This window comes from Nomia melanderi, chromosome 1 (assembly GCF_051020985.1).
Source record: "Nomia melanderi isolate GNS246 chromosome 1, iyNomMela1, whole genome shotgun sequence".
Taxonomy (NCBI): Eukaryota; Metazoa; Arthropoda; class Insecta; order Hymenoptera; family Halictidae; genus Nomia; species Nomia melanderi.
In genome coordinates this window covers 17,972,099-17,990,520 of record NC_134999.1, presented here as the reverse complement: position 1 = coordinate 17,990,520, position 18,422 = coordinate 17,972,099, and the positions used below count along the sequence as shown (strand labels likewise).

Below are 18,422 nucleotides of genomic sequence, written 5' to 3'. Positions count from 1 at the left end.
GCCAGCGGCGGCGCACCAAGACGCGTATCACGGTGTTTAGGACAGTTTGCGCTAATAGCGGGCCGTTTCGCTGAAAATAAGCCAAGCCACTGTGCACTTAGGACCATCGTTTGTGTAGCTCCGCCGGCTTTTCCTTGGGAATGCTCTCGGACGCAGCGCTATCTGATGCCTCTGTGCCCGCCCTCCAGCCTGGCTATTACACCGCTCGGCCACCAGGCATTTCAAAGGAACTGCGATCCTGAAGGATGGTCTCTGGCTATCCGCTGCCGAGATTCAAACCTTGCTGGACTGATCGCTGGAAATCGGAGAGGCTGAAAGGGAGTTCGACTTTTCGGTCTCGATTACCTGCGAGTCACGACAAAGTGAATGGATGAGTCTTCGATCGGTAGTTCCTCTTTCTTCGATAGAAAGCTACTACTGGTCATTGATGGCAATCAACTCTTAAACAATTAATGCTTGAATAAACGAGGTACTTGAAATATACAGATTATAGTTTGATTTTAATTTACTTTAAAATTCTATACTTTAATACAAATGTTTTATAATTACTATAGTATGATAGGAATTGAAGTTTCTCTTTTCACTTTCAATTTCTCGAGACTTTCGGCAGGAAAACTTTCTTATACACGAGTTATTAGAAGTTATCGTATGTTATATTTAAAAATTTCCGCTCGATTTCTAACGATTCAATATCAATTGACCTCGCAATAATAACTCGTCAGCCAGACCGTAGCATATATAACTGGCAAATAGCTCGAACACTTCCTAATATCCACGTCGTCATCGTCATCTCGGGTATTCCGTTAACTGTTAAATCATAGGCTACGTCGAACAACATCTGCATCGGTGTACACGGGGTACACAGTTCCCGGAAACGCATTAGTCGGATTGTTCGAAGATCGCGGGACCGCAATGGGAACACGCGGTCGTTGTAATGCGAAACGATAACGGCGGGTACAGCTGGCGCCCGGGATCGCCACGCTTGAAACGAACTGATGCCGGTAACTTAATTAACATCGCGGCAACGACTTGAAAACTTGCAGGGGGAAGGAACGGGGAACGGCCGCTGCGGTGACGGAGTTCCCTGTATTTCCTTTAGTGGCTCGTAAACCGGCAAGATCTCGCGCGACAGATTTCCTGATCAGAACGTTACCCCGGCGCGGGAAATTGCGGACGGCGTCGACGGTGTTTAACATTTCCCGGCGATTTTCGCGCCAGCGAGAAACATCCCTGGCGCGAGTTTCCTCTCGACGAGTTAGGGAAAATTTGTATCAATATTTCTCTTGTGCACTGAGTAGTTTTGAAATTGAGGTACTACTTTAAGGTTTGAAAATTTCGGAGGTCGGAAAGTTGGGAATTCAGGCGTTTGGAAATCTAGGAATCTAGGAATCTAGAAATATAGAAATCTAGGGGTCGAGGAATTTAGGAATCGAGGAATTTAGGAATCTGGGAATTTAGAAATCTAGAAATATAGGAATCTAGAAACCGAGGAATTTAGGAATCTAGAAGTTTCGAAATATAGAAATCTAGAAATCTAGGAATCTGGGAATCTAGAAATCTAGATATATAGAAATCTAGAAATTGAGGAATTTAGGAATCTAGAAATCTAGAAATCTAGAAATCTAGAAATCTAGAAATTTAAAAATCTAGGAATCTAGAAATGTAGAAATATAGGAATCTAGAAATCTAGGAATCTGGGAATCTGGGAATCTAGGAATCTAGAAATATAGGAATCAAGAAATCGAGGAATTTAGGAATCTAGAAATCTAGAAATCTAGAAATTTGCCAATAAAATCAAGAAATCCAGCAATACTCATATCATTACATTTCTCATAAGTATCCGACATCACAAATTACCAACGCGAACATTAACAACTCACGGCAAAAGTAACAACCCTAAAACACTCGAAGCTCTCATCACCGGCCCGCAGAAAACTGGAGCAAAGAAACTCGACTATAGGCTTAGCAGAACGCGAGACTAGTTCCGATGGGCGGCTGAATTCGGCTCAACTTCCGCTGATTCTCGTGCACGACGGCAGAACGCGCGTGTGCCCGAGCGGCGCAGCTTCCCGCCGAGTTTCCAGCGCGCGGAGCACTTACTTAAGGCGCGCTGGGTGTCGTATCCTGAGAGATCCTTCAGCGAGATATGATCCGGCGCTAGGCGAGACGAAGGTAGAGGCTAAGCGAAGCGAAACGGCGTTATCGTCGTGAGAGACTCGTTTCAGCCGAGCCATTAGCGCATCCGTGAACGTCAAACTTTGTATATCCGGCACACGCTCGACTTCCCGGCAAGTAGTTGCGCAGATAACCGTGCGAGCATTCCGGGGAGGCCGGCCGGGCACGCTGGAAAATCCGCGGATCCCCGATGAAATCGCCGGCAGCCAGGCGAATCGCTTGGGACACCGCTAATAGAATTTTCTGAGGCTTCTTGCCGCGAACCAACCGGCACGAGCTTCTCCTACCTGTCCCTTGGTACTGAACATCAACTATCCGGAGCTGGTTCTCGACTTAGACAAATGAAATTCAAGATTTCACTGGGAACCCCCGCTATTCGAACATTGCTGCAATAATCAACGTTCTGTGATACTCTCGAGAGAACGGAAAATAGGCGCCAACGTAATTGTGTAATTTAGACATTAATATTGTGATAGCTTATATTTTTGAGTATCGATCAGATACAGTTTGTATTCTACAAAGTAGATCTTATTTAGATCCAAGTAAAATTTTTCAGTTTATTCTTGATTAATATCGTGCTTTACTCAACGATGTTACAGTCGAGTGAATGTGTTTAGTCTTGATCAATTATAGACTAACGTAGGATATCTGGAAGCCATGATTCACATCCGGCTTTCGGAGCGACGTGACTGCTCAGACTTGCTTCCGTCGAAAGATTTCTTATGCAAACTCCCAGTAATTACTCGGATTATCCTGGGACAGCGATTAAACACCCCTCCGCCGCAGAAAAACCTGCTCCCTCCTTTAAAGCGGCGACGCTCCTAAGAAGTAATTACATTCAGGGGAACAGCTATCTCTGAGCGTTCAGCTTGTGCGTGTAATAATAGCTCCCAGCGAGATATCTATCAAAAACTGTTCCTCCAGCGACTATATTTACTTTCGAATTTTAATCGAACTTCCGCAGGCCGCGAAACTTCCCGTCTCAGATCATCGGGGAGTTCACGATTCGTTGCATACATTAATCAGGAAGCATTTCACGATCTCCTTAATACGAAGTCGCTGCTCGAATCTCGTGCATCGTTAACCCAATTCCAACATCCAACAAGTATAATCAACACGATTCACCGTATAATTGAATCTCCAGCGAAAACAGCGAAATAAACTGATGTCGTCTCCGGTTCCGGTGATTCAATCGATAGTTTCACCGCGGATTCCTTTGAGCCGCATCCGGTTCAGCTGCAGTGCTTCGAAGGCACCGGATCTTCTGTCCGTAGGCGCGCGCCGCGGCCGGAACACGCACCTTTGCCTCCCGCGCCTTTCATTAGCGGTGAAAAGCGACCGCCACCGACGCCACAGAAAATTCTGCAATTACTCTTAGATGGTAAGTGCTCGGCGCAATAACGAGTGCTTATCCTATATACATATATACGTACACATATATATATATATATATATATACATATATACATACATATAGCCGTGTATACAGAGATACAAAGAGCGCGGAGAAAGCAAAGTTCACAGAGGCTTTGAGACGGCGTCGCTCGTCGGAAGACCATGGGAGAACTTCCACAACAATTCTTCGCTTTGCCGCGGCGTTCAAGGGACCTGAAAACACAAGCCTGGGAACCTGCTGGGTCCCGAGCCTGCTCCACGCACGCTGCGCCTCTTTCCCGCGGAGCTTGGATCTTTTTCTATCGCCCTCCTCGTGGTTCACGGTTGACCATCGAGCCATTCGAGGGGCTCGAATCGTCAAAGACACCGCGAAGTTTCGCGGAATGGTTACAGAGGACGCTCGCAGTCTTTGGAGGACTGTAGCCTCTCACGAGCTGGGTCGTTGGAGATCAACGGGAACTCTGAGGAACGTGGCTCGTTTCGTAGCAAGAGGTTTCAACGGAATTATGGTTACACGGAAAGGATATTTGTAAATGAGCTGCGAATTTTTTGTTCGGTAAATAGAAATATCTGAGACGAGGTTGGAGGAAGATGAATCTTTGAGTGATAGAGAGAGAGAAAAGTCTAATCGGATAAAGATTGATTTACAAGTATTCGTTTCGTGTAAGTAGAATCAAGCAATGATGGGACACAGTGAAAACTTGTTGGTAAATTAGATTATCTTTGTTCCCGGGGAGAAACGTCACCGAGTCGAGAGGATAACAATGTTTCCCGATTTGCAGAACTTATTATCCCTGTTTGCGAAAGTGACGCTCGGAGTCGAGTCGAGCGTCGCGAGTATTGTTTAACGTTAAGCGAACATTGAAAAAGCAATTGTATAGAGGGGGGCGGGGCACAAAGAGGGACAAGCGTCCGCGGAGACAGGGCGCGGGGGAGGGAAGAGGAAAGTTGAAACGAGCCATTGGGTAAGCGGTTATTAGGGAAGGAGGTCTTTCCTGTCGGATGGTTTCAGGAAGAGCGGTAATTAAGTGAGCTTTCGCGGCCTTTATATACCGGCAGACCGTCCGAGTCATCAGAATCTCTTTAATTAGGTCAAAAGTTTTGATTCCATTGTCTGCGTCGAGGGGGACCAGTAATGTCAACAATCCTCTTGCCTTTGTGTTAGCGAATACGTTGGATTTTCCTACATAGATACTGTTGCGAGTTTGTTAATGAAATGCTCCGCAGTACGTTGCAGTTTCCCTCTACACCTATTTGTACATAATCACGCTCATAACCTTCAATTTGCGCAGCGCGGCCGTGTAACTCGCGCATGATCGCTCCGGGAACTGAATTCGCGTCTGACTGCATTCTGACCAATACCACTGAATTCTGCGACTCCATTTATCGCTAACAAGATTAGATCCGCCCATTCGTGCGTTCGACAGCGAGTCTGTCTGCTGACTAATAACACATTCTAATCACTTTATAATAACATAATCTGCAAGCTTCGTTTCACTTTACATCGGCATCCACCACTGTCATCTCATATTTCCAACATTCGAGTAATTACATCGTCCATAGGTTTCGCAACGAATTCTTGGGAACGTTGTACCACACACGTCTGACCATACCCGGTGCTACTTAAATTTCATTTCCTCATCGCTCGTCGATAACGAGATCCGTAACGCTAATCCCTGTTCGAGGGGAAACTATTACTCATGAGGAAAAACAATTTCCAGCCCCGTCCCTTGGCGTGCCCGCTTGTCAATATCGCCGCAACGTTGCGCGAAATAATTACCGCGGAAGGTCTTTCAATTACATTAGTTTTGCGGCAGCTGTTTTCCCGGCGTTCGTTTCTTTCGCTCAACGAACCTTGAGGAAGTGGTATTACCTTTCCCTTCTCTGAGTGCAAACGAAAGAACAAACATTTCGCTCCGCTCTTCCTTCCGATGATAAAAGGATACAGGCTGCTCCTCGAACACGTGTCGTGGAAAATCTCGAGTTTATGGATCTCCATCCTCTCCAGCTCCTCGTTGTTCAATACTTAAACTTTCCCGTGAAACTCAGCGCGCAGTTTTACCGTCCTCTTCCCGCGACCGTTCCGAACTTCGACCGGTTCTTTCCGTTCGCGAGATTTCCATGGCCTTTGAACGCCGCGCAGCTCGTAATTACGCACAGCAGATTCCATTCCCGGCGTTCGGAAGACCCGTCGAGCCATTCTGTTGCTGCTCTTCCGCCAACGAAGCATCCCGTCTTCATTCGTCGGTTGTTCGCCGGAAGTTTCAACTCTTACGATTGTTCGTTCCTCGTTTTTGATTCCGTTAATTGCTTCCAGGCGATTGTAGGCCGTCCCTGTCACCGCCAGAAGCCAATACCGAGCGGGAGAAAGCGACTGCGTCGCATGTCGCGGTAATGACCTCCATCCGCGAAAGGGAATTCCCCCCGCGGATAACAAAATTCACCGGCATCGCCGCTGGAAAGTTCCCCGTGCTGTTCTTTCTAATGGAATATCGACGTTTCGCGGATTTCAATTCGGCGAACGCGGAGTGTCCGCATTAACATGATTGACGTCGATTTCATTTCCACTTATAAGTCTCAATGGAACGTACCTTCGGCGAACGTACTTTCTCATTAACCACTTGCGCTGGAAATGAAATCCGAAATTTGGTAAAGTCTCCTGCGGTGAATTTTGTTTTTACCTATTTTACACTGATGTGTACACTTATTTTGTTCGTTAATCATTCCGTATAGAGTGATACATTTCGAAGTAATCAATAGGCGTAATGCAACAAGGTTATCAATGTGTGAAAGACATCATTGAGAATTTTGCGCAAGTGGTTAATAATCCGTCAAGAAAAAAACTAATTTCTCCGTGTAAGTCCACGGTTATCTTAAATCTATCTATTTTATACAACTATTTCACCTTAAAAGTAACTTCTAATCAATCAATCACGGAAACGCCACCATACCTACAAACTTTCACAGAATTCATTAAACTATGAAACTCATTCCAATTGAAATCCAAAAGAATCGAACGTGATATCACATAAACAAAGTTCCAGCCTCCCTGAAATCGATCGCTCTCACTGGAACAACCCCCATAATTCCCGAAAGCCGCAGAGCATCGTCGGGCTGCGGTCTCCAAACGCGGCGCAGTTGAAGGCGTAAGTACCGCCGCGGCCGAGGAATGTTGACTCTGCGAAGAAATTAAATCCCGGGCAGAATTCCGATCGCGCGAGTCCCAATCACGGAGCCCGAGCTCTCCGCGCGGTGAACGTGACTCGCGGGCGCGCTTCTCATGAAATTCATTACCGGCGGCCGTTCAACGGTCCCTCTTCCTGGGCTCCCGCCGAGCTAGCCGCGTGTCTCGAAGAGATCGAGCCGTTCAAGACGGATGGCTGCTCCAGAAGCAGCGTTCCCCCCGTCATTCGTTTTATGCACTTTAATTCCGGTTCCGCCGGATGAACCAGCCGTACCCCCGGTGTCTGCAGTCTAGACCACTTAAGATGAAAATGAGGACAGCTGCGCCGATCGCGTGAAAAATGAAGCGCGCCGGGTCGGAGCTCGCGAAACTGCCGGCAAACGGCTCGCTCGCGGCGGGGAACGCTGACGGCGATATCGCCGCAGTGTGCCGCGGCTCGATTAATCGGGAATCCGCTGCCACACGCTCGCCTATCGACAGCGTTTGGGAAGCTGGAGTCGAAAGCCAGGCGGTACGCGAAGGATGAAAGCGCCTCTTTGAGAGCGCGCTTCGAGTTTCGACAGCGACGAGCTGTTAATACCCTGCTCTATGATTTCTTTGGCGACTATGATCGAGAGACTTGCTTCATCGATAGTAATTTTTGACAAATTAGATTTCACGCTCGTTTCATCGAATTCTCTGTTGATCAAGTATGACAATGGATGATAGAAATAATATTTAATTGGAACTTAGGAGAATTGATCAGCTAGGCCGAATTAACACTAGAGCTACCAAGCACTTCAACTGATTTAGTAAGATAATAATTGACTTATGTTTCAGTTCAGGTATTACTAAATCGACTCTCGAAAGACTTGCTTCATCGATAGAAATTTTTGACAAAGGAGATTACACGCTCGTTCGTTCGAATTCTTTGTTGATCCTCAAGTATGACAATGGATGATAATCGGATCATAGGAGAATTGAATGATCATCTAGGCTGAATTAACACTAGAGCTACCGTGCACTTCAATTGATTTAGTAAGACAACAATTAGCTTATGTCTCACTTCCTTAATCACTTTTCAAAGAATTTGTACCTGTACAGTAATTGTGAAAGAAGCAGTTAAGAACTGGTCATTTTACCCAGCTAGTGGTTCTAATGTTAAGATCACTCACTAAAAGCAAGAATAACAAGATCCACGTCAACTCACAAATATCCTAAGAACACGCAGTACAAGAAACTCCATTCTAACCGCTAATACCGTAATAATCCTCCCGTTCCGTAAGAACTGATACTCCACCCGAATTTCGGCCGTACGTTACTTCGTCGCGGCCGTTATCCGAGCCGGTTCATCCACTTAAGCAAGCGATTCATTCCGGCGAACAACGCGAAACTCCGTCGAGCAATTACTTCCATTCTTTCCGGCGAAATAAACCCAGGCCGTGCGGCGGGGATCGCGAGCCATATTTCAGCGGAGCATAATTCCCCCGCCGAGCGTGAAATCGAACAATAATACGGGTAACCCGTCCACTTGCCCCTGCCTCGTCTGCCTCGCCGACCAATTGATAACTGCGATTGTACAAATCCGGAGGGGCGGAGTGTTCCGCCGGGCAGGGGGATGAAAACCGTCGAGTGAAAAACGATCACGGAGATTGCTGTAAACTCCACGGCCTGTTTGGCGACACGTGAACTGAATAATTAAATACTCGGAAGTGATTCACGCGATTCATTGTCCGCGGCCGGCGCTCCTCGCTCGCGAGGCGGGACGCGCGCCGGAAACGCAAATACCAGACACCCCCGGCAGTTTCGCCGTCGAAATGTCAATAGCTCTCGCGCGAGATTAAATGTCACGCTGACGCACCGAGTAATCGGGAGAATGGCGTCTTCCCTGCGCCATCGAGACCGTCCCCCTCCTCCCCCCGCCGCGACTGCTTGTGTCTCCGCGTGTTCCTAAGAACATCCGAACACCCCGTTCCCCGGGACGGGGGCCTGGTGACGTGACTTATTGCTTCCCGCGCGGCATTTCCTGCGAATAAAGAGGGGACGATGGGTTCCGTGATTTTGCGAATTGAGGCATTGCTGTCGGCATCGAGCGAGCGTTACCCCTTCGCGGTCGCAGGGATTCTTGGGTTTTCCAGTCGTGCGACGGTGTTATGGGGTTCTATTGTGCTTCTGGTGCAATTCGGTTGTAAACTGTTTGAGGTGGTTTGGGGATGTTTGAAACTGTAGGTAGAAATTATGTAGTATCGTAGTTTTAACGATAAAGAAACACACAGAAAGATAAGAATTGAATACTAAATCATCCAATTAAATTATTATTATCCTTGCATATTCAAGCTGAATATCACCGCATTAGCTAGCATTATTTATAATACAGAAGCGTCTCTACCTAATCATCGTTTAATCGAATAAACCATAGTAATCCGATTGAACTCATCGGCAACCCTCATAGCGTTCAACGCGTTAATCCCACGATACTCGAAAAACAACGAACTCAAACCTTAACCCTTTGCGGTCCGAAGTGCTCTTGGTTTCCCATTTTGAGGTTCGACGTTAGTTCATTCAATTACAGCTTAATAAGACGCTCTATTTATTTATTCAAGAATATTTAGGAGTCACTGAAATGTTACCTTTAAATGGTACAATTGTGATACTACAAATAAATATACAAAAAATTGTTAAAATAGAGGTTGCAATAAAATAGAATGTCGAGTCCGACGCGACGTAGGATTGGTAAGGGTTAAGACAGTGGGACAGCGAATGTTCTAGGGGCCATAAAAGAGAAAGGGACTCATGGAAACCAGGCCCAAAGGTTGGTGAGTTTTTCCGAAGGATTCGTAAGGGAGGATGATGAGTGTGTGGTGGTAGAGTGGGGTGTGTTTGAGAATTTGTTGGAAGTGTGAGTAAGAAGAATGCTCGTGGGAGAGAATGATTTTTAAGTGATGGCGAGAGTTTTTAGAGAGCTTAGGTTGACTAGAGAAGAGAAAAGACCTGTACACTGCGAGCTATATCGTTTCTATTTATTTGTACTTTCTTCAACTATCTATTCCTGTGTTTTTTTAAATAAAACATATTTAAATACCATTAATACCACAATTATATGATTGTAGTATTACGAACGAGAGCTGGGATTGGAATGAAATTGAACGCCGAGTCTGACTTGACGTTCGAATGCAATGGGTTGATGCTTGGGAGCTTGTTTGTGGGAGGACTTTGAGGTTTATTAGATGATTTGGTGACTTGTCTGAGTAATGAAGAGGAAGCTAGTGGAATGTTTATTGCTTGAGTGTGTCAGATGTCGAGGGAAAATATAAGTTTCTCCCAGGGGTTAGGGATTACAGTGTATATTACGTTTTCTGCAGTTTCTTGTGGCTAGTGGCTGAGTGAATTACCGTCTAGTTGCTGCGACGGAATGTGACTTTGCGGTGGGTGTTGGGTAGGAGGGAGGTACAGGGAATGTGATTCTATAAATAAATATATGTTTAGAATATCTGAAACGATTTTGCTGTATTTTGAAGCCTTTCTTTATTCTCGCTCTGTTGTCTGACCTGTTAGGAGTAATACTACTGTCAGACCTACAGAAGTTTACAATTTGTATAAATATTTTCTGCAACTCTATGCTTCATTATACGAAAGTTAATACGATCATCGCGATGTTTGAAACGTTGTACAACAAATAAGTCGTAATACTACTATGAAAAGCAGAACGTCGCGGGTTAAATGATTCGAAATTTTCTCTTCGCGGAGAACGTGGCTTCCCGGAGTCACCAAGTGGACACTTTATTCCATTTAACCAGGTACCATGGTTTCATTGGCAATTTGCCGTGTTTGCGCATGAAAAGAGTACCGCCGCGCTGGCTTAAGGGTCGACATTCCGCTGAAGAGTTCCCCGTCCGACCGCGGGAACTTAATTTAGAAAATGCCTGGAAGTTCCGGGATGTTAAGATTGTCGCGCATCAGAGTTAATGGAAGTACCGGTTACTAAGAAAATCTCGAGTTTGACGTAAGACCCGCCGCATCGCCGTAAGCATCTTAGGAAATAAGTAATGGACATATCACGGTGACCCAGTTTTACGCGACCGTCGAAGGAACAGTGTCAATCTCTGGGCAGAGATGGAAACGCTGTCTGGACGAACCATCCGAATACAATACCGTTAATTGTTCTTTACATAATTCATACCGTATTACAGTTGAAAATGACAAACTGTTGCATCATGAACTGAAATAGAATCTTCGATACCTTCGCCACTCTAATTAATTCATTGCACTCCAGTTTTCCACTAGACATACTCAACATTATATAATAACCTATGGACAATTTCTAAAACTAATTGAATTCAATTGAAACTACATTAATTCAGTTAGCACGTTGAATGCCACGGAAATTACGGTAATATCTTGCTTATGAGCTGTATTAATTTTTTAAATAAAATATTAAGTTATATTCAAGTTTTTTTAATTTTATATATTTTAATATAGTTTCTTGATGTTTTCGGTACTTTGTAACGTAGCTATTCTTGACCATGCGTCCCTTAAAAATATTTTGTTACAAAAATTAACGTGTACCGCATGTGGTGAGAACCAAACTATTTTATTACAAAACCTCAGCGATGGATTACATAAAGCTTAGTATTCAAGCTCAAACTCTAATTCTTCCGTATCAAATACAGCGACTCCTGATAAGCCTCTTCAGAGTAGAAAGAGTTAATTGCTAATTAAAACAGAACCGAAGCCGTTTGTTCACGTTTATATCAAGTGCGTGATCGTTGGAAAAAAAATCGTTGAACCGACACTGAAAAGCCTCGCACGATAACCAAGCCTTCTTATCCGAGGCAGTAAATTTCGAATTGAATTAATTACATTCCTTCCATTTACATGTCACCGGTCGATAGCAATCTGCCGGCCGACGAAGAGGAACGATCCGCGGTTATCATTCCCGCCGACACCTCGCAAATTATGTCAATTGTCGGGCGAACGGTATACATAATTAAGAAATTAATCACTCCGACGGTAACAGCGGTAATTCATGGTCCGGAGAGGCTGCGAGAAAGACCGCCCGCCGGGATAAAAAAGTCTCGTCCGATTGTAATTACAGCGGTGCGATCGAAGGCGCTTCAGCCGCTTTTCAAACAGCCGCGCCTCGTTAATAGCTTTCGCTCGTTCGTCCGTCTGATCGCCGCGTAATCGCCTGGCCGAACAAAGCGGCCGACTTCGCGCTGTTTCTTTCTCGCGGTGAATAATGGCGCGTTTACATTAACTGAATGAACGCTGTTCCGTCCCAATTTTCGACGGATTCGTGTTCGTTTCGCGCGAACGGTAACGGAGGAACGATTCTCCTGAATTTCAGAGAATATAATCGCCAAGTATAAAACGAAGATGGAATAATTGTTTGATATAATTTCAGTATTTGCTTCTGCGATTGATTCGTCGAGTAATTCGGAAACATTTGGAAGAGCACCATTTATCTTTCATTGGTTAACACTAGAACTACCGTACCAGTCACAATGACTGGTTTCGAGTTTTTTGTTTGGCAATTATTGATATCTTCGAAGCATTGAATATACGAAATGATTTTGAAAACAAATAGTTTCATTCGAGTACTATAATAGATGCCCGAAGAAACTGAAAATAATCAATTGTTACAATTTTTATGGAAATTGCATATTAATCGTATTAAATGCTCGGTAGTTCTAGTGTCAAATTGATTAACTCAACTTTTCGAACGTTTTCAAAATTCCGTGTTAATGATAAAAATCGAGTTCTTTAGTAATGAAATTTCATAAAATTCGTGTAGTTCTCAATTTGTGGAGTTAATCACATTGGAAAACGAGTGTTATTGAACGAAACATCGACGAATTCCCGTTTGGACTTCAGTTTTGTACGAGCAGAGGTGAATGGCAATTCATTTGGATAATGTAAACGCACCATAACAGTCTCGTAGAACGTTCGAGGAATGTATAGTGCATTATTAAAGAGGAAAGCGTGATAATGATTGGTATTAATTTCCCTCTCCACCGCCGCAGCGATTTTCTTTTTCCACCCTTGCGAAGGGGGCGGTTCGTGCTGCCGCGTTGTGATTCAGGTACCTTCGTGTCCGGCAATTTCATACTGGTCACGTTTCGAATACGTTTCCGAAGAATGTAAGGGCTTATGGGAAGAAATACTTTGCCAGAGTGAGCCCACTATATTTGTTTGTTTGCGGCTCTCGGTTCGCAATGCATTGCAATTCAGTCCTCTAGTAATCTTGATAGTTACAAGAAACTGTTCAATTCGAAAATATCTGTATTCAAAATATTTCAAAGATTAATGTCTGCCTTTAGGAAATATTATTCGAATACCGAGAAAAATTGTCGTGCTAGGAGGCGATCTCTCAAAATTTGTAATAGGAGATTCGGTTCGAGCGCCTGGAGCGACACGCGACTGTTTTCTTTGAGAAGTGCTTAAACGTGGCCCGATGGTGGATCATAAATTAAGTGTCCCATCGCTGGCTGCACTCAGTCACAGCCGAACCATCGCGTAGAATAGTTCTTGCATTTTAAACTGTGCCTCAATAAACGTATTCTTTATTTTCCATAGCAATTTTACTGTTTCTGCCCACTGCACTTCTGATACAAACCTCAAAATTACTACAAAAAATAAACTTCTACTCCTTTCAAATTTAAATATTCATCCGCATCGCGATGTACGAATAATTACAGCTCGGACAATTGAACATCGAAATGGCATTTTAAGTGGAGCACCCCGACAAGTGAAACTAGGAAACAAGTAGTTAAAGTCAACGGTAATGGAGCCGCAGGGGCTGATACCCGAGAGTGCAGCACTAATTGTTGATTTTACTAAGAAACACGGAATTAAATTGACGGTTCAACACAGCGAGCCTCGCTACATGTTGCGGACGACAGAACTCCGCTGTCTCTCGGATGCATTTGTTCCAACAGGTTGATCCCGTTAATTGCATCAGTGAAGCGAGTTGCTCTCAGACATCGAATTATTCGGTTCGCGAGCTGCGAACTCAAAATGCTACTCGCGGGGAAGCTTACCGTCGCTTTCGGCTATCCCTTGCTTTGATCGCGTTGCCGTTGACTCGATGCTTTCGCTGCGCTCGTTTGAACCGGCCCACGCTCGTAGTTTTCTCATTAGTAACAATGCCAACTGAACGGAACGTTATAAACAGACAGCATCGGCTCCACGTTAATTCAAAACTTCGCTGACGAGGAACTTTGCAAAGAAGAAACCGAAGCAGAACCTTCTAATCATTTCGCGTTTTATTCCTAACATACAGATTCCAATTTTTCATTTCAATTTCCCCTGTGTTCGCGACGACGTTAATCATTGATTCTGTTTTCGACTTCGCGATTCACGCTCGGACCCTACTTCTTACAGTGATAGGGTAATAAGGTTGTTGAACTGGTTTGTTTAGTTTCACCAAACAAAAAACATAATTTCACGATTAACTCTTTGCACTCGAGAATATTTTTCTCAGCAAATACTCATTATTTTCTGATAAAATATCAATGATACTTTACAACTGATATAAAGAAATACCTTGCATAAATTAAGTGACAGAACTATTTTATTTCGATGTTCCATGTGTTGATACACTATATAAAATTTAATATTGAATCTGAAATTTTATCATTTTGTTGGGTCGAATCCAGTGGCAACTGAAAGGCGCCTCTCGAGTGCAAAGGGTTAAAAGTACAATGTTGAAGTAATACAGTGATTCTAACAATTTCATCAACACAGAGGTTGATTTCGGATGCTTGTTTCTACGTTAGTTGTTGAGACTGCGTGGTTGTTGATTACGCGAGCCGATGTTGTTAACTGACGCTCAAGGAAAAAAAGTCGGCATATTTATAGAAAAAAGGAGCATCTACCGAGCGGCCAATCAGATTGGCCGCCCGGGGTAAAGGCTCCTTCTCTTGTTTTTCACGCGACAGTGTCCTACTGTTATTTTTGAGCGCGTAACAGGAAGACTAAGTCGCGAACAAATGATTTCATTAGTCGAATAGCAAGAGATCAGACAGCAGTTTTCTTTTCTTCAATTAATTAAGCAATTGATTTGTAATTTAGTTTTATATGTTGAAGGTTTCGAATGTTTCGAAGAATTTTCTCCCGCAAAGGGTTAACCCTTTGCACTTGAGAGGTGTCTCAGTCACCACTTGATTTGATTTACAGAATTATAAAGTCTTATATATAATATTAAGCTTCGTATGATGCATCGACATATGGAATATTGAAATAAAATAACTTTTCTTCTTAATTTATATATGTTTTCACGCATACCGATTGGCCGCCCGGGGTAGAGGCTCCTTCTTTTATTCTCAGGCGACAGCGACAGAGTGTCCTATTGTCATTTTTGGGCGCGTAACACCCTTCATACCAAAACGAACGAGTATCCGCAGTCTATCCATAAAAAACAAGTAGAAATGATAAACGATTATACCGACAGTGGATAAACGAAAACGTTCCCCTGGAAAAGCTACCTGCCCAGAATTTTTTGTTTTATGCTGAGCTCCGCGTTTCATCTCCACGTACGCGCAGCGTTGTCAGTGCCCGCCTGCGCTCCGAAAAACTCGGCCCTTCGAGCGTCCCTTCACGATCGCTTCCGTTCGCCCGACGAAGTCACGAGTGTAATCTCGTCGCCGGAGAGTAGCAATCTATCAGGAATCGAACCCGAGCCTGGACAGCGGCAATCTTATACACCCGATGGGTCAGCTCGGCTCTTAGCCTGAAAGTAACCAACAAGGGATCGAATCGCTGATGTCAGTTATCGAACTTCCCCGGGAAACTGATACCCGTTACACTCGCCCGTTGAAAGCCAATCCCGCCTGACGAAACGTTTCTCTTCGACGACAGATGTCTCGTTAGCAGGGCCGGCCGACTCGAACCCTTTTTAAGCTCCTCTGGCAGGCCTAATAACAGCTACGCCGGAGTTCTATCTATTGTTGTAATTGGACCACGCGGGAGACTCGTAAAACGATGGAGTGCCTGCTGGCTGCTTCCGTGTTCGTCTGTGTGCTTGCGTTTTAAACGGAAAAGTACAGGAACGATGTTGCGAACTTTAGAATGTGGAATGATGTTTTGTGGATTTTGAACTGTAGATTTTAAGCTTGCGGCTTGATATCTCACATATTGTACTATGTAGTCTCTATTGTAGAATCTGATGAGTTACATAACTCAAGCTTTCAATTGTTAAATTTAGACTTCGAATCCTGCATTGTGAAGTTTTAATTGGAGCTGTAGACTGTGGACTCTGGATTATATAAAATCTCGTTATAAAGAGTCCCAACTGCTGTTACGGATTCTGAATTGTGAATTGCAGATTCCGGATCATGTGAGCTCCGAAGAATGGAAATTGAAAAATTCGTGTTACGATGCGGAGACAAGGCTCCATTAATTCGCAACCGAGTCGTAAGTACCGCAGCGACAAAACAAGTCGCAAGACAGCAAGGCCGCGTGTCTTCCTGAATGGCTGTTCCGCTTTGTCAAGCAGTTCCTACAATTTGTTCGGTCTCCGCAGTTATAAAATAACGAGCTTTGTTTCTCCCTGACGCTTTATATTCCCAGATGGCTTCTCCATTCCGCCGCGACACGCGAGCAACCGTTGTCCCGCGTCCAAGGACGGGGAGCGTATTCAACGGAACGCGAGCAGATAATTTTTTCTTAACCCGCGACCTCGCTGGCAATGTAAGCCACTCGAATCGCTCGGTAATTAACATTACTGCGGCTCGCCCCGTCATTCCGTGACATTCCGATCAAAAGAGCCGTCTGCTCGAACCTTCTCTTTTCTAATCGAGCACCACTCGGAGCATGTTTGCCGCGATTCTTACCGGATACAGCAACTGGGTCAGCAGTTTAAATCTCAATGAGCAGTTTTCATTCCCTTGGGTCTATCGCGACGAAAGAAGAACGTTTCGCGAACAGTGTATTCTATAATTAATTGAAATTACTCGGTGGAGCAGCTCTCGGGGCGCGAGTTACCCGGCGATGGTAAAATAGCGGCGTCGCTCGCGCCGTAGATTCGCGGGGGTCGTTAATAAAAATCTCGAGAGACAAATGTCTCGAAAGTTCGCGGCCGACGGGGTCGGGGGACGGGTCCGACGGTGGAACCGTCAGAGCAATTTCGCGCAGGACGAAGGAGGAAAGCAGGGCCACCGTTTTTTCCCGCCCCTACCGACAGCGCAAATGGAATTATCCGGTGGATTTCGTCGAACGCAGGGGGTGGCGCGGCCGTGTTGCATAATACACCAGCTGAAACGTAATTATCAGCAACGGGCGAGGCACGAGAACAGTTATTTTAACGCGACTCGGTTCGCCGTTCTTCATCCGCGCCACTTTCCTAATTGAATTAGAAGGGCGTCGATGGGCCGGAGACGGAGGACGACGGGAAACGGGCCAGAGGGGAGGGGTGATTTTAATTTAATTCGTTGTAAGGTCGGCACACCGCGACCGTAAAACTCTGGTATAGTTCATTAATCCCTCAGCCACCAGGCTCATTGAATTAACTGCCCTCCCCAAGTTTTTTCGCCCGTGTTACCACATTGCCAGCTGCGCTCTTGCCGCAACCGCTTATTATCTCGTCGCTGACGGCCACGTTTTAAGAACGCCGCGTTAACCTTGCCACTTTGGGTAATTAACGCCGACGAGCCGTGTATCTGTCGCGGGATCTCTCGCGTTGCGCTGTTAGCAGATGCGGCGGATGATAAATTGCGTTTTCGTATAATTAGTTCGGGCAGATTCAACTGGATATGGTCGGGCGAAGTTTTTATTCGGCTTTCGCGGCCTTGACGAAGGGATTAGCTTCTATTTACTGTTCACGCTGTCTTTATCCGATCGATTTCTACTTTCTCTGTTTCAGCGCATCGATCCCTTGCCGAGCTGGTGCTGTTCTGTACAGACTGTCGACGCCCTCTGTCAGAGTCGGGTCGCAAGCTCAGCGGGAAATCTACGTTATCGGTGAGTTGGGACTCGTTGCTCTTACAAATTTACCCTTGAATTCAGTTCTTCTGCGCTTGGTACCTGTGACGGACTGGCAGGGCGTTGCGATCTACTTCCTGGCTATAAGGGTTCATATATTTTGTCTGTTATCATATTCACTAATGACCGAAGAGCTTAGTACTTAATTAATATTATGTCTCGTCTACTTTGAAGTAGTATTGTCACCTTCAAGGCTTAACCTCGAAATTAGAAGCTCAACTTCTAAGTTACTGATCAGCAATCACTATTGACAAAATTCAAGTTTCCATACTTGACAGAATAAAAAAGAATAAAAACTGCTTGGTGATCAAAAAGCTAATCCGAAGCTCCCACAAAATAAAGCACGAATCGTACCATCTTAAATAAAATTTCGTCGCATCGAATCCATGAAGTCCCATCAATCCCCAAGACTCCCAAGTGTAGGGCATGCGAGAGATTAGGGTGCAAATGAAAAGTGTTTATGACCGAGTGATAGGGATCGGCTGACTGAGAAGAATGTTTAGGACCGAGTGACAGAGCTTGAGTGAGCGAGGTACGAATGAAGAGTGTTTTTGGGATCGAATGTTAACCCTTTGCACTCCAGAAGTTTTTCATTAGAAATACTCAACATTTTTTAATCAAATACCGACGACATTCTTTCAAACTGACTTAACGAGAAATCGCACGTAAATTAAAGAAAGAGGCCGTTTTATTTCAATATTTTACATGT

General features: G+C 44.7%; 1 long non-coding RNA gene across 2 annotated transcripts in view; it reads left to right on the top strand.

The window, feature by feature from the left end:
* LOC143174438 (uncharacterized) overlaps positions 1-18,422 on the top strand; it is a 167,839-nt gene that overhangs the window by 40,515 nt on the left and 108,902 nt on the right. The window contains exons 2-3 of one of the 2 annotated variants that reach the window (XR_012998405.1): positions 16,059-16,147; positions 17,595-17,692. This is a non-coding gene — a long non-coding RNA (uncharacterized LOC143174438). The remainder of the gene's footprint in view (positions 1-16,058; positions 16,148-17,594; positions 17,693-18,422) is intronic. The other variant, XR_012998406.1, reaches the window with a different exon arrangement.